Source organism: Xiphias gladius, chromosome 5, assembly GCF_016859285.1.
Source record: "Xiphias gladius isolate SHS-SW01 ecotype Sanya breed wild chromosome 5, ASM1685928v1, whole genome shotgun sequence".
Classification (NCBI taxonomy): Eukaryota; Metazoa; Chordata; class Actinopteri; order Istiophoriformes; family Xiphiidae; genus Xiphias; species Xiphias gladius.
The window spans coordinates 6558224-6570604 of NC_053404.1; the positions used below are offsets into that span (position 1 = coordinate 6558224).

The 12381-nt window shown below is 37.8% G+C and overlaps 1 long non-coding RNA gene across 1 annotated transcript in view; it reads left to right on the forward strand.

The window, feature by feature from the left end:
- Positions 1 to 11027: 11027 nt before the first annotated feature.
- The window catches only part of LOC120789607, an 18472-nt gene continuing 17118 nt past the window's right edge, over positions 11028 to 12381 (forward strand). The window contains exon 1 of the long non-coding RNA XR_005707424.1: positions 11028 to 11278. This is a non-coding gene — a long non-coding RNA (uncharacterized LOC120789607). The remainder of the gene's footprint in view (positions 11279 to 12381) is intronic.

Below are 12381 nucleotides of genomic sequence, written 5' to 3' on the forward strand. Positions count from 1 at the left end.
ATATACTACACTCACCAAGCACTTTATTAAGAACACCTATACACCTGCTTATTCACACAATTATTCAATCAACTAATCATGTGGCAGCAGTGCAAAGTATAAAATCATGCAGATACAGGTCAGGAGCTTCAGTTAATGTTCACATCAAACATCAGAATGGGGAAAAGATCTCAGTTACTTTGACGATGGCATGATTATTGGTGCCAGATGGGCTAGTTTGAGTATTTCTGAAACTGCTGATCTCCTGGGATTTTCACATAAACAATCTCTACCAACCCTGTCTAAAAATTCTGTTAATATACAATGAAACTGCAACAGCAAATAAGTTTTGAAGGAAACATATTCGCTGGCTGGATTATGTTCACAGGCAAAGTATTTTTGAATAAATGAAGCACTACATCTATGAACAACTGCAGAGTCACCAGCAGGTGGTTGGGGTGGATAGTGGGTATACAAAGTGAACAACTATCACACCAGAGACCAGGGTCCACCTCTAGAGTCCTGTCTGTGGTTAGGTTTAGGCAAAAAAGCACTTTGGTAAAGCTAAGGGTAAGATCTTGGTTTGGGTTAAATGTAAATAAACGTGTTGTGTCTGAAGTCAGTCTGAACATTTTTCTCTATTAAACCAGACCACAATCTTTCCCTAACCTCAACTAATCGCCGTGAGTGCATAAACATAATCATAAATAAGTTTAAAAATTATGTAGAACAGTACAAGTGGATATGGTACTGCAAGATCAGATATTTTGATGGAAAACAAATACGTTATCTGTGACCATTTTACTGATACATTCAGTATCAACATATTGCGACTTGTCAAATATGTAAATTAACAACATATCCGTAATAACGTTTCCTGCAAAACATATTTGCTGTTGCAGTTGTTGTATATGAGCATAATTTTTATGACACAGAGGTGGTCTTTACAATTTACTCAAAATGATGCGAAAAACAAAAACATCCGGTGAGCAGCAGTTCTGCGGATGTAAATACCTTGTTGATGACAGAGGTCAGAGGAGAATGGCCAGACTGTTTGGAGCTGACAGAAAGGCTACTGTAACTCTCATAACAACTCTTTACAACTGTGGTGAGTAGAAAGGCATCTCAGATTACACAACATGTCGAACCTTGAGGCAGATGGGCTACAACAGCAGAAGACCTTGTCAGGTTCCACTCCTATCAGCCAAGAACAGAAATCTGAGGCTGCAGTGGGCACAGGCTCAGCAAAACTGGACAGCTGTAGACTGGAAAAACGTAGCCTGGTCTGATGAATCTCAATTTCTGCTGAGGCACACAGATGATAAGGTCAGAACCTGGTATCAACAGCATGAATACATGGACCCAACCTGCTTTGCGTCAGCAGTCCAGGTTGGTGATGGTGGTTTTCTGGCATTGGGAATGTTTTCTTGGCACACTTCGCGATTCTTAATACCAATCAATCATCGTTTGAATGCAACAACCTAGTATTGGTGGTGAATATGTGCATCCCTTTGTCTCCACAGTTTACCCATCTTCTAATGGCTACTTCCAGCATGATAATGCTTAATGTCACAAAGCAAAAATAATATGAAATTGGTTTCATGAGCATGACAGTGAGTTCTGTGTTCTTCAGAGGCCTCCCCGGTCACCAGATCTGTGTATGTATATGATTTTACGTGCAACATTAAAAAAGTGAGGATGGTGAGGACAGCAGGATTTTTTTTTCACTTTCAAAACTGTATAATCCAACACACCTGTCAGTACTTTCAGGTGGACTTTATAGTGTGCAAGACCTTTGTAGTAATAATTACTCCTTTATTAAAAAGATAGATGTATTTACTATGGACACACAGAAAGCCTTCCTCACAAACAGCTAAACCAGGACATGCCATTAAATTTATACGTTACAGCATAAAACACAAGTAGTTTTAAGCAATTTATATTAGATCTTTGGCAATAGCAATTTTTTGTTACTCATAAGCAGGTATATCTTCGCTAATTTCCGATAGTGGTAAGATGAACATGGTTGGAAAACACAGAACTTCCTCTCCAGCTGACAGCTTGACAGATTCAACAGTCATTATTCCAAAAAATATATAGACAGCCCAAACCAAGCTTCAAGTTGTATGCAATAAAACTGCCTGAACATGACATATAATCCAACATGCTGTCTTGGTAGCAGGTCTCTGATTGGAAACATGTATGTGCATTTTTCCCCTGAAAACCTCATAACTCTACACTGGAAATTGTACATTTTATCATGTTTTTCTTTTGGTTGCTCTCTGTATCTGACTAGGAGAGAAAAGGTGCAAAAAAGTATCTTTTTCATTATAAAACTAAGCTAATCATGCAACGTCCAAGCAGTTTCAGTCAGATCCTTCACTGATGCAGACTAGCTGACTAGGTGACTAGCTGAGTATTTTTGATATTGAAAATTTTATTTTGTACAACTAAAAAAACCATTGCACTCAATAACTGCTTGAAGTCTGGAACCCATGGACATCACCAAATGCTAAGTTTCATCCCCTGAGATGCTTTGCCAGGCCTTTACTGCAGCCGCCTTCAGTTGCTGCTTGTTTGTGGGTATTTCTGGCCTCGGTTTTGTCTTTAGGGAGTGAAAAGTATGCTCAGTTGGGTTGAGGTCAGGTGACTGACTTGGTCCTTGAAGAAAATTCAATTTCTTTGCCTCGAGAAGCTCTTGGAATGATCAAAATTGTGTCACTATCCAAATGTTTATATACCTAATTGTATTGTGTGCTTACACAAAACCTAGCTTCAGAGTCATACCAGAATCACATGGCTATAATAACACACACACATGCAGTAAACTTAAATATATACACATACAACACCCTGTCCAAGTTATAAAACTATGAATTTCATAAACGCCCCAATTGGGAAGATTTGGCCGGTACTGTGCTGTTTCTCGTTAACAGTAAATAGTGTCACTGGGTCCTGGCGGTGAAATTACACTATATCATGGCTGAAAGCTCATTAAAAATGGATATGAGTGGTTGACTAACAGTAGCTCCCAGGCAGGAGAGTGTCAACGAGCCCGCCGCTCTCCTTCCATGTTGTAAAAAATTCAAGCTGATGTGACACAGAGGGCACATTGGTGCCTGACATGCACGGTGATTTATGCCTCTCATTTCCAGTAGGGGACATTTTAAGTGAAAGCACAGGGAGTTTGCCAATTTTACAGCAAGGCACTGCAGAGGAAAAAGTACCACAGTTTTATACTTGGAGAAATTCTCAGTATTGTTGGGAGGAAAAACAAAGATGCCTGGTTGCCACATCTGTCAAGAACATGCTCAGAACCTTCCCTTTTGGTAGTTGTTGACCATCATGCAATGCCGACCGGCACAAAAACAAACCATCAAATACAAATGAGAATTTATGTTATCATAATCTGAATAGACTGTGGTTTAATATACAAAGCAATGAAGGACATTAAGCTGACGGGAACTTGCAGTAGTTAGTTTTGTACAGCAAACTATTGTCAGTTCTCTCCAATAATACATCATGGCATCAGCTCAGAAACCTTTAGCATCTGATCCAACCTCTCTATGGATGTATTAAGGAGAACAGCATTCAGAGAAGGCATCCCTTTCATTCCTATGGCTGAATCCAAATATCCAGCCTCCAGACTTGTGGAATGAGTCCTTGCGGACTTTTGTCATACGTACAGTGACAGCTCCACCATCATCAAGTCTGTGAGGGTGCTGGTCTGCGAGGGGATGAAACGGGACTTAAAGACCTCATGTGTTCCCATGGACATGAACTGAAATTTCTGACCTTGTAATTCATTTAAAAGTATTTTCCTAAATGGTTCTTAACACTAGTGATATTGGTAACTTGCAGGATATATGCAGGTCTGCTACTTTACATAGCAGCCATAACAGATCTGGTTACAATGTGAAGTAAAAATGTTCTTTTCACAAACTGCCAAACACAATATTATATCAAAATTAAACCTCAGCTGAGGATCCTAACACCAGTGATGGACAAAAACAGACCTGCTGATAATAAAAAATTATTCAGCCTATTCATATTGTGTCATACTAGATCAATAAACTTAAAACAAAATCAAAGAAGCAAATGGCTTCAAAAAATAAATATGGTTCATATTATTATTATTATTATTATTATTATTATTATTATTATTATTATTGTTGTTATTGTTATTGTTATTATTACTATATTTATTTATTTTTTACATCATCACATCCATATCACCATGGATTATGGGTAATTTCCCAAGTGAAGTCCAATGAAGCCTGCATTGTAAGTGAACTCTTTGGAAGACCATGGAAAGTCCGCTTAGGCCCCTTGTGGACTTTATAAATTGTAGATTTGTACACCCCGCAGTATTCACAGATTTCCCAGGAACACGCCTATTAAGTCTGTGAGTACAGTGAAGTCCAGGCATGGATTCAGCCTATGAAAGTTGGATATTAGGTTAAGTTCTTCAATGAAAAATACGATGAAAAATTTTCGGTGACAACCTATTTTTCATGAGCAAAACAAGACTAAAACTAAATGAAAACAAGAACTATGACAAAATGTGTTACAATTTTCGTCAGTGAATAAAAACTAAACAGATGTACATTTGGACATGTTTTAATACAAAGTCTTATTCAACAACCAGCATGCATCTCTGGAATCACACACTATATCTCTTCATTAGTAAAACAATTTCTTGCGCTTTTCAGGAGATGATTTAGCTGATTGACCTGTTGCAATACTATTGCAGTGACATGGACACCTTGTGAGAGACACCTATACGTGTTAATTGTACACAAAGATGGCGACAGCTGTAGCCTCAATTGCTATCTCATTACTAAAACTTTTGATAATTAGTATCATAAAAATGGTTAAACTGATGTTTCTCCAATACCATTTCTCCTCCATTATCTGTCTGTCATTCAGATAACTCAGATACCTGTAAAATCAGCTCCTGATTATTTCCCTCAATGTAGTTTCTGCAAATTGAAGAAGTTGAACCATCATGAAATCCGACGGCAGCAGCACAGACACTATGTTTACACTGAAAATGATAGAGACTTCTTCTGACAACTCCTCAACCTCCTGCCACCTTGGTGGACTGTCACATGTTGCAGGTCCTTGAACTCATTTCATTGAGCTATATGAGATATCTCCAGCAACGTCTACTGGGAAAGTATACAGGTGGTCTCCTGCTCACAAGGACACCACAAACACACACACCAAGCTGGATGAAAGAACAAAAAAAGATTAATTCATAGATGTTCTTATTCTTGGTGAGGAAACTGCCCTCATCAATCACACCTTATCAGCCGCTACCGGAAGAAAGACAGGATTGAGAAGCGAGGGAGGAGGATGGAAGACAATAATGTACGGCAGAGGAGGAGATTGAGGGATGTTTCACTCTGCTCGCTGTGTGACTCAGAAGCTCAGAGCAGTCCCTGACCTCCTGCCACCTTGGTGGACTGAATAAAGACACAGCAGCAGCCTAAGGGCACAGTGTTAAATAATGCCCAAGCACACTGAGTACATTAAGATTTAGCATAAATAGGGAACAGTCGCGCGGCAGCTGGCCTCTCTGCTGCCATCTCATTAACCCTGTCTAAGAGACACAGACTACTCCATAGGGAGATGTCAAAAGAAAAACTGACGCCCATCCGAGTTAGAGGACATGGGTGACTTGGGGAAAAGACTTTGAGATTCAAGTCACATCTCAAAAGTTTCCAAAGCAGGGATTATGATGTAAGATTTGAAATTTTGCATCTGTTTCTTTTGTGCATTTGAGATGAATAGACGAAATAATATTGACTTATAAGTGTCTTCTACAGTGAAAGAGACTACCATTGCTCGGTCACAGTGCTTCTGGAAACAGCATGCACGCTAATCATGTTATCATTAAACTACATACAATAGCAAAAACACTCAGCAGGACTGGAAAGAAGATACATTTTCTGGTTGCATTCTGCATGTATTTAAAGGTCATATACTCATATATTGTGCCTATTTAATATGTTAATGATTGACCACAGCCTTGATATTACCTCAAGTGAGCCACCAGATCCTAGTTTAAGCAAATATATATTCTTTGTTTTAACAGAATTCACTCACACTGGCTTTTGGTCACTCTGTTTTTCTCTTTGTTGACAGGTCTTGTCCAGCTTTAATTGCATAATGCTTCAAATAATTAGCTCAGTGTGCTTTAACAACCCTGAATAATATTACTGATGTTGTTCTGTAATACATGCCAGTTAAATAATTAGGGCAATATCTAAATGACTTTGACTGAAATTGGAAATGTGCCTCATGTATTGAAAAGAATATTGATGTGTATGTTTGCCCTATATTAGTGGATGTTCAGTATTGTCACAGTCAGAAGTAAGGCAGAGCAGTGTGTGTGCTCAGTGTGGTCTGGTAAGGATCAGTGGCTATTTGATTGGGTTAGGGGAAGAGTCACTGGGTGGAGACTAAAATGACTTAACAGGCTAATCAGATTAGCCACTTCGCACAGGCGTCATTTAGAAGCTTGTACAGTAGATGACTGACAACTACCTGCTTTAGAATACAGTTAAGGAAATAGTTTCACACTTGGGAAATATACTTTTTCACTTTTAAAATAGATCAATCGCATGTCTGTGGATTAGGATACACATTTTTTAAGCATGTGAACAGATAAATTGGGACATTATGGTCTCATGTACATGCATTTCCTTTATTTTACCACTATGTCTGAACAGAGGTGTTCAGAGCATAGAAACTGGTCCAATTTAAAAAGAAAAAAATATTGTGTTAGTCATTGTTGTTTATGGATTGCATCTGTAGTTCAGTATGTCAGAAGGTTCGTCAATGGAGCAAGCCTGCCACACCAGGTCATCGGTCTTTGCGGAGAGAAACACATGGAAGCATTTCTGGAAGTCACACATTTTGCCTAAATTATCTACAGAAATTAGTTTCTGGATACCTTTAATGTGTGAAACAGGCAATTCAGTTGAAGAATCCTGTTTCTTTATATATGTAAAACACCCATTTTAATTAGTTCTTCACACATTTTGGGAGTTTTAACAGGCCACGAGTCAAATAGTTATCTTATCTTAGATTATCTTACATGATACCTTTGGAATCAACGACTCTGGACAGGTAACTATTGGATAATTTTCTTGCATTAAATAAAGAGTTTTCATTTTGCTAAGGCCAACAGACAGAGAAAACTCATCCTTTTACTCTGACTGACAGCTCTCCTTTTCAGCTTCAGGATGATGCTACTTTTACCCACTCTCCTTGTTCTGCCTTTTCTAGTCTCCCCGTCAGAGGCTAACATCAACATATTTCTGCTTTCTTTCAAGATGCGGCAGTCAGATCAATGAAAAGTCTCTTAGCCAAGCTGCACTCTCAACATCTACTATTGAACCAGCACTTGTAGGCCTAAGTAAAGGTGCAAAACATTGTCTTTTTCTGTGTTACTGTTGGTTTCCGTGTGTGTGTGTGTGTGTGTGTGTGTGTGTGTGTGTGTGTGTGTGTGTTTGTGTGTGTGTGTGTGTGTGTGTGTGTGTGTGTTTGTGTGTGTGTATAAAGGCTTGCCTTATATATTTATCTGTAATGAGTGGAGCCAGAATCAGACTGACTGGCATTTTATATTAAGCTATATTATATTATACTGTTAGTTCGTTATGTCTTATTTAATAATAATATCACACCATGGCTCAGAAAACAGCTTTCCTATCCAATCCAAATAAGTTTGACAATTTAACAAAATTTCTCAAGACTTTCAGTTAATTTACTCAAAATTAAATTAAATTACATCTGTACATTAAATCCACTGAGACCTCTGAGGTCCTAATTGAGCTTCATTTCTAATTCTGTTAATTTGTCAAAACAGTGTCAAGTTTGATCCTCATTAGCTACAGCATGTAATTACTGCATGTATTTTTTTTGTGTTAATTTGGCACCTGTTTTTCGACTTATTGTTACTCCTGAGATCAAAAGTCCAAGTTAGTTCTAGTCATGTTTAATAAACTTCATCCTTTTTATTTTAGTCAATTTTTAGTTGACTAAGACTCTGGACATTTAGTCTCATCTTAATCAAAGAAAACCATAGCGTTCTAGTCTACTTTTAATCGACAAAAATGCTTGACATGTTACTCTTTTTTCATTAGAAGATTAGTTAACAATAATGTTGTGAGCATTTTACTCCAGTTTTAGTTAAGACCATTTTGGTCAAATTTCATCAAACTGCTTTCAAAGATTCATTAATAAGATACATTAATTTAAGCAATACAACCAAACATGAAAGAGGATGAAACAATGACGTCTGGAAAGATGCAACAACAAAGCATTGCTATAATCTTAATTTAAGAACAAATTAATAGCTTTTAGGAATACAGCTCCCCTCACTGGTGAAAGACATTGCCATTTTCAACTCATCTGATATTCACTGTATGTTACTTCTTCGTTAAAAGCTTTTCAAAAGACCACAAAAGCCACAGAAACAATCTGATAACTCATTGTGCATAATAGGCTGCTAAGCTATTAACCTTTGTACAATGATTGTATAGGCTAGTTTTGTACTGAACTGCAAAGCTTGGACTAGCAAAGATTTAATGTACTACTGAAATGAAGACAGTCAGATTCAGCGCTGAACATTTGGCTTCCACTACCTTTGTATGTATTGAAGTTCTTATGAACAATGTTGTGTACGCTTAGCTTAGCTCTATTATATATATATATATATATATATATATATATATATATATATATGTATGTATGTATTGAACTGTACATATACATGAGACTATATATTTTTCATTCAATTACACATTGCTTATGGTGTTTTCTATTGTTCATTTCTATGAGTTTTTCTTTACTATGTGTTGATAATCAGCATTGGTTGATTAGGTTGGGAGCACTGTCCAACACGGGCATGCTTTAGTGCATGAATGAATTGAATTTAAATCTACAGCAGCAGGATCTGTGAGAGGAAGTATAGCCAGTGTCCATGAAACACAAGGGTTAAGTAACTTACATAGAAAGTGCGTGATGGAGTGGTTGAAGGAGATACATATCTTCATTGTGGTTTGCTTATTGTAGATGTTCATCAGAGAGAAGATTGACTCAACTGTGACACATGTATAGCAAGATGCATAACAGACTTCCCGGACAATTGTCTTAATTAAACTCTCTCTTAATCTCTTGAAAAAAAAAAAAAAATTCTGCAGAATTTTAACCCAAATATTATGCATGCTGGAAAAATGCTGATACAGCTAAATATGGCTAATAGAAAGATGTTTCTGAACAGCTTAATTTGACGAGTCAAAGGGCCTATAAGTACATTTTTTTTTTTTTTTTTTTTTTTGTTGCTATTGCTACATAGCCAATGTAAGCATTAACGGCTGTTTACTTACTAGTCTAGAAAAAAAGTTTCGAGTTCAGTATCAAACATTCCTTTACTCGCAAAGAGCTGTCTCCAGTGGTGGAAAGCAACGCCAGAGTTAACTCTTGTTTTGCTCCCATTTCTATCACTTCTTTTCTTCTACTGAAGTTAGCAGGCTAACCAGGTAGCCTGGCCAGCCTGTCTTGTCACTCTCCAATAGTGAGTCACTGTAGCGCTAAAGTTGCCCTCAGTCCAACATTAGAGGATGAAGAAGTAGCGTTGCTCAGAGGTCATATTCTAACCTCTTCTCTTGTAAATGCAACAATGGCTGAAACTGTTGGAAAAGGACCATCTCTACCAGCCACTACTGGCAAGAAACAACGTTCTACTGTAGATAAAACTTACATATAGCCCTTTTAATTGCATAATCAGTTGGACATTTAGTCAACTCATCATTTCCAATTACAAGACTGAACTCATGATTACAAGTTCCGAATGTGAGAACTAAATGGTTTAAGTTGACCTGACCTGAAACAGACAGACTGTTCTAATTACACTAAGATAATGATACAATAAGAGTTGATAGGTAGTTAATTTTAATTGTTGTAGTTAGTTAATTGTTGTTTTTCCACTAATCCATGGCTAAAGTTCAATTTTTTCACTTTGTGTTGAAGATACAAAGCTAAAGATTCAAAGCTAACAGGACTCACACTTTTTTTTGTAGCAAGACACTAGGTTACTTTGCTTGTAAAACGACATATTTTTCTTTAAATTTTGATAATGTATATTTTTAAGTCCTTATAACTTGCAGACATTATTTAATTTAAACATTTGGGTGAAGACATTGTGTAGTTGTGACAGTTAAAGTATGAGTTATTAAAAATCACACTGGGCAAGAGAAACCAAAAAAAAAAAAAAAAAGACTAAAAGTACTCTAAACTTTAGGATGTAAATAAATGAATTCAAGTAATTAACTTTCATAAGGAGATCTATCATCACACATCATTATCTGTAAATTTCACAATTTGTCTTTGGGCTCTCTTCTTCCTCCCTTTGGACTTACCATCCGTTTTGTTACGATTCCTGTTTAAGTCCTGTTTATTTTGGCCTCTGTCTCCTGCCACTCTACATCCGCCCACCAGATGTCCTCAGACTTTACTCCTGTAGTTTATTAGATGGTGTTGATGATGTGAAGAGGATGAAGGAGACTCCGCTGACACCGTCTTGGTTGTATATAAAGGTTTATTACAAAGAAGTACAGCATCATGTCAAGCATCTGCAGATCTGCTTGTGAGAGGGTGTGAAGCCAATGAACCACTCTGAAAATCAGTCTTGACCACCGACTCTTAAATTAGGCAATTGTTTTCCTAAAAACTGTCACTGACATATGGTTTCAGTCACAAAGCATAAACTTCCTTTTCCCAACTGTGAGGCACCCTCTGAGGACCTTTGACCTAGGGCCTCTATATAAACACAGCTCTACATATGTAAACATACACCTCACTCCCTATCCAAGTCACCTTAATGCTGCTCACCTGTCTCCTATTCCCAATCACCTGCTCTTCCCTGCCCACTCACACACCTGTTCCCGGTTTCCTCATTTTCCCCGTTAGTACTTAAAAGAGTCATTTCCCACAGCTCTTTGTTAGATCATCTGCTAATTTTCCAGTGTCTTTCCCTATGTGCATGCTACTTTCATGTGGTACCTGTTGTCTGTACCTGCTTTATCTATCCATCTGTTTGTAATCTCAGTAAGTTCCTACACTGCAACTGCCTGTGTGTCTGCATTTGGGTCCTCCACCCCAGTGCTGCTTCCTTCAGCCTTAACACTTAATGCAAATAGGAGGAGTTGGGGGACTTTTTTCAGCCCTGAGCAGTGTCTGCAGTGATCCTCACAAACTGAATATAGAACCAACAACTTCTACCAAAAAGGTAGGGAAGCTTGTATTTTGCCTGAGAAAAGAAATGTGGGGCAAATGGTGATTTAGATCACTTTAATATTCTGATCAACTCAGGATTTTCTCCCATCTAGAATTTGGTGGTTGGACAGTAAGAGGACATTGTGTAGTTATAAAAAGTGAGGGGTGCAAAAATAGATGTATGTAATGAACTAGCAGCTGAGTGTGTTTAACACTATCACGGGGGCATTGTCCCCAGCCAAATATTTAAACACTGATGTAATATGCAGTAACGCACTAACACAAGCAGCATGGAGAAAAGAGGTGTTAGAATGACCAAAGGCGTGAGATAACTGAGTCTTAATCCAGTTTGGTTCCATACCTTCTTTATGAAATCTGATCTTTGACATACAGTAAATTGGCAATGATTTACCTAAATCTTTTACACCCTCTGTCGGTTTGATTATTGCAAGACCGAAATGGGTTTTATCCCAACAATCTTTTTTTTTTTTTTTTTAATGCACATATAGAATATGCATGTATTATGTTATAGATGAAAATAAAATACAATTAAATCCTATAAGTCAGTATAAGTAAATCTGAGGTCAGTGGCTGGCTGAAGGAAAGATGGCAGTAGTGGATTGCTGTCCATCCCATGGCAGTAAGGTTAAAAACCAGTAAAGACTTCCTCTCATGCAGTGTAAGATTTAATTGCAGGTTTAAGAGACTGCCAACCTTGAAGCTGTTGACTAAACATGGGAGAATTTCCCCCATCATAACTGCTCGGCTAAAGAATTAAAAGCCACAGTCAGTGTGATGTGTCTAATCCCAGTGTATTGTGGGTTGCATGGCAGGGGTTAACCCCCTTTTATAACCAGTGCTCTGCCTCCCTAAGTCTATAGCTGGGAAACAATGCCCTTATCTGGTTCACTCAACCTGCCTTTCCATTTAGCCCCTCTGCCAACCACAAATTTGCATGTCAATCATAGCAGCATATGACATTTAAAAAGCCTGTTTTTCTAAACAGGTTGGAAGTCACATAAATTAATTGCGACACAGGCGTTAAAATTTGTATGTATTCTCACTCACGCACTCATCGTATCTTCCCACACATGCTGCTCACCAGGAATTGTAATT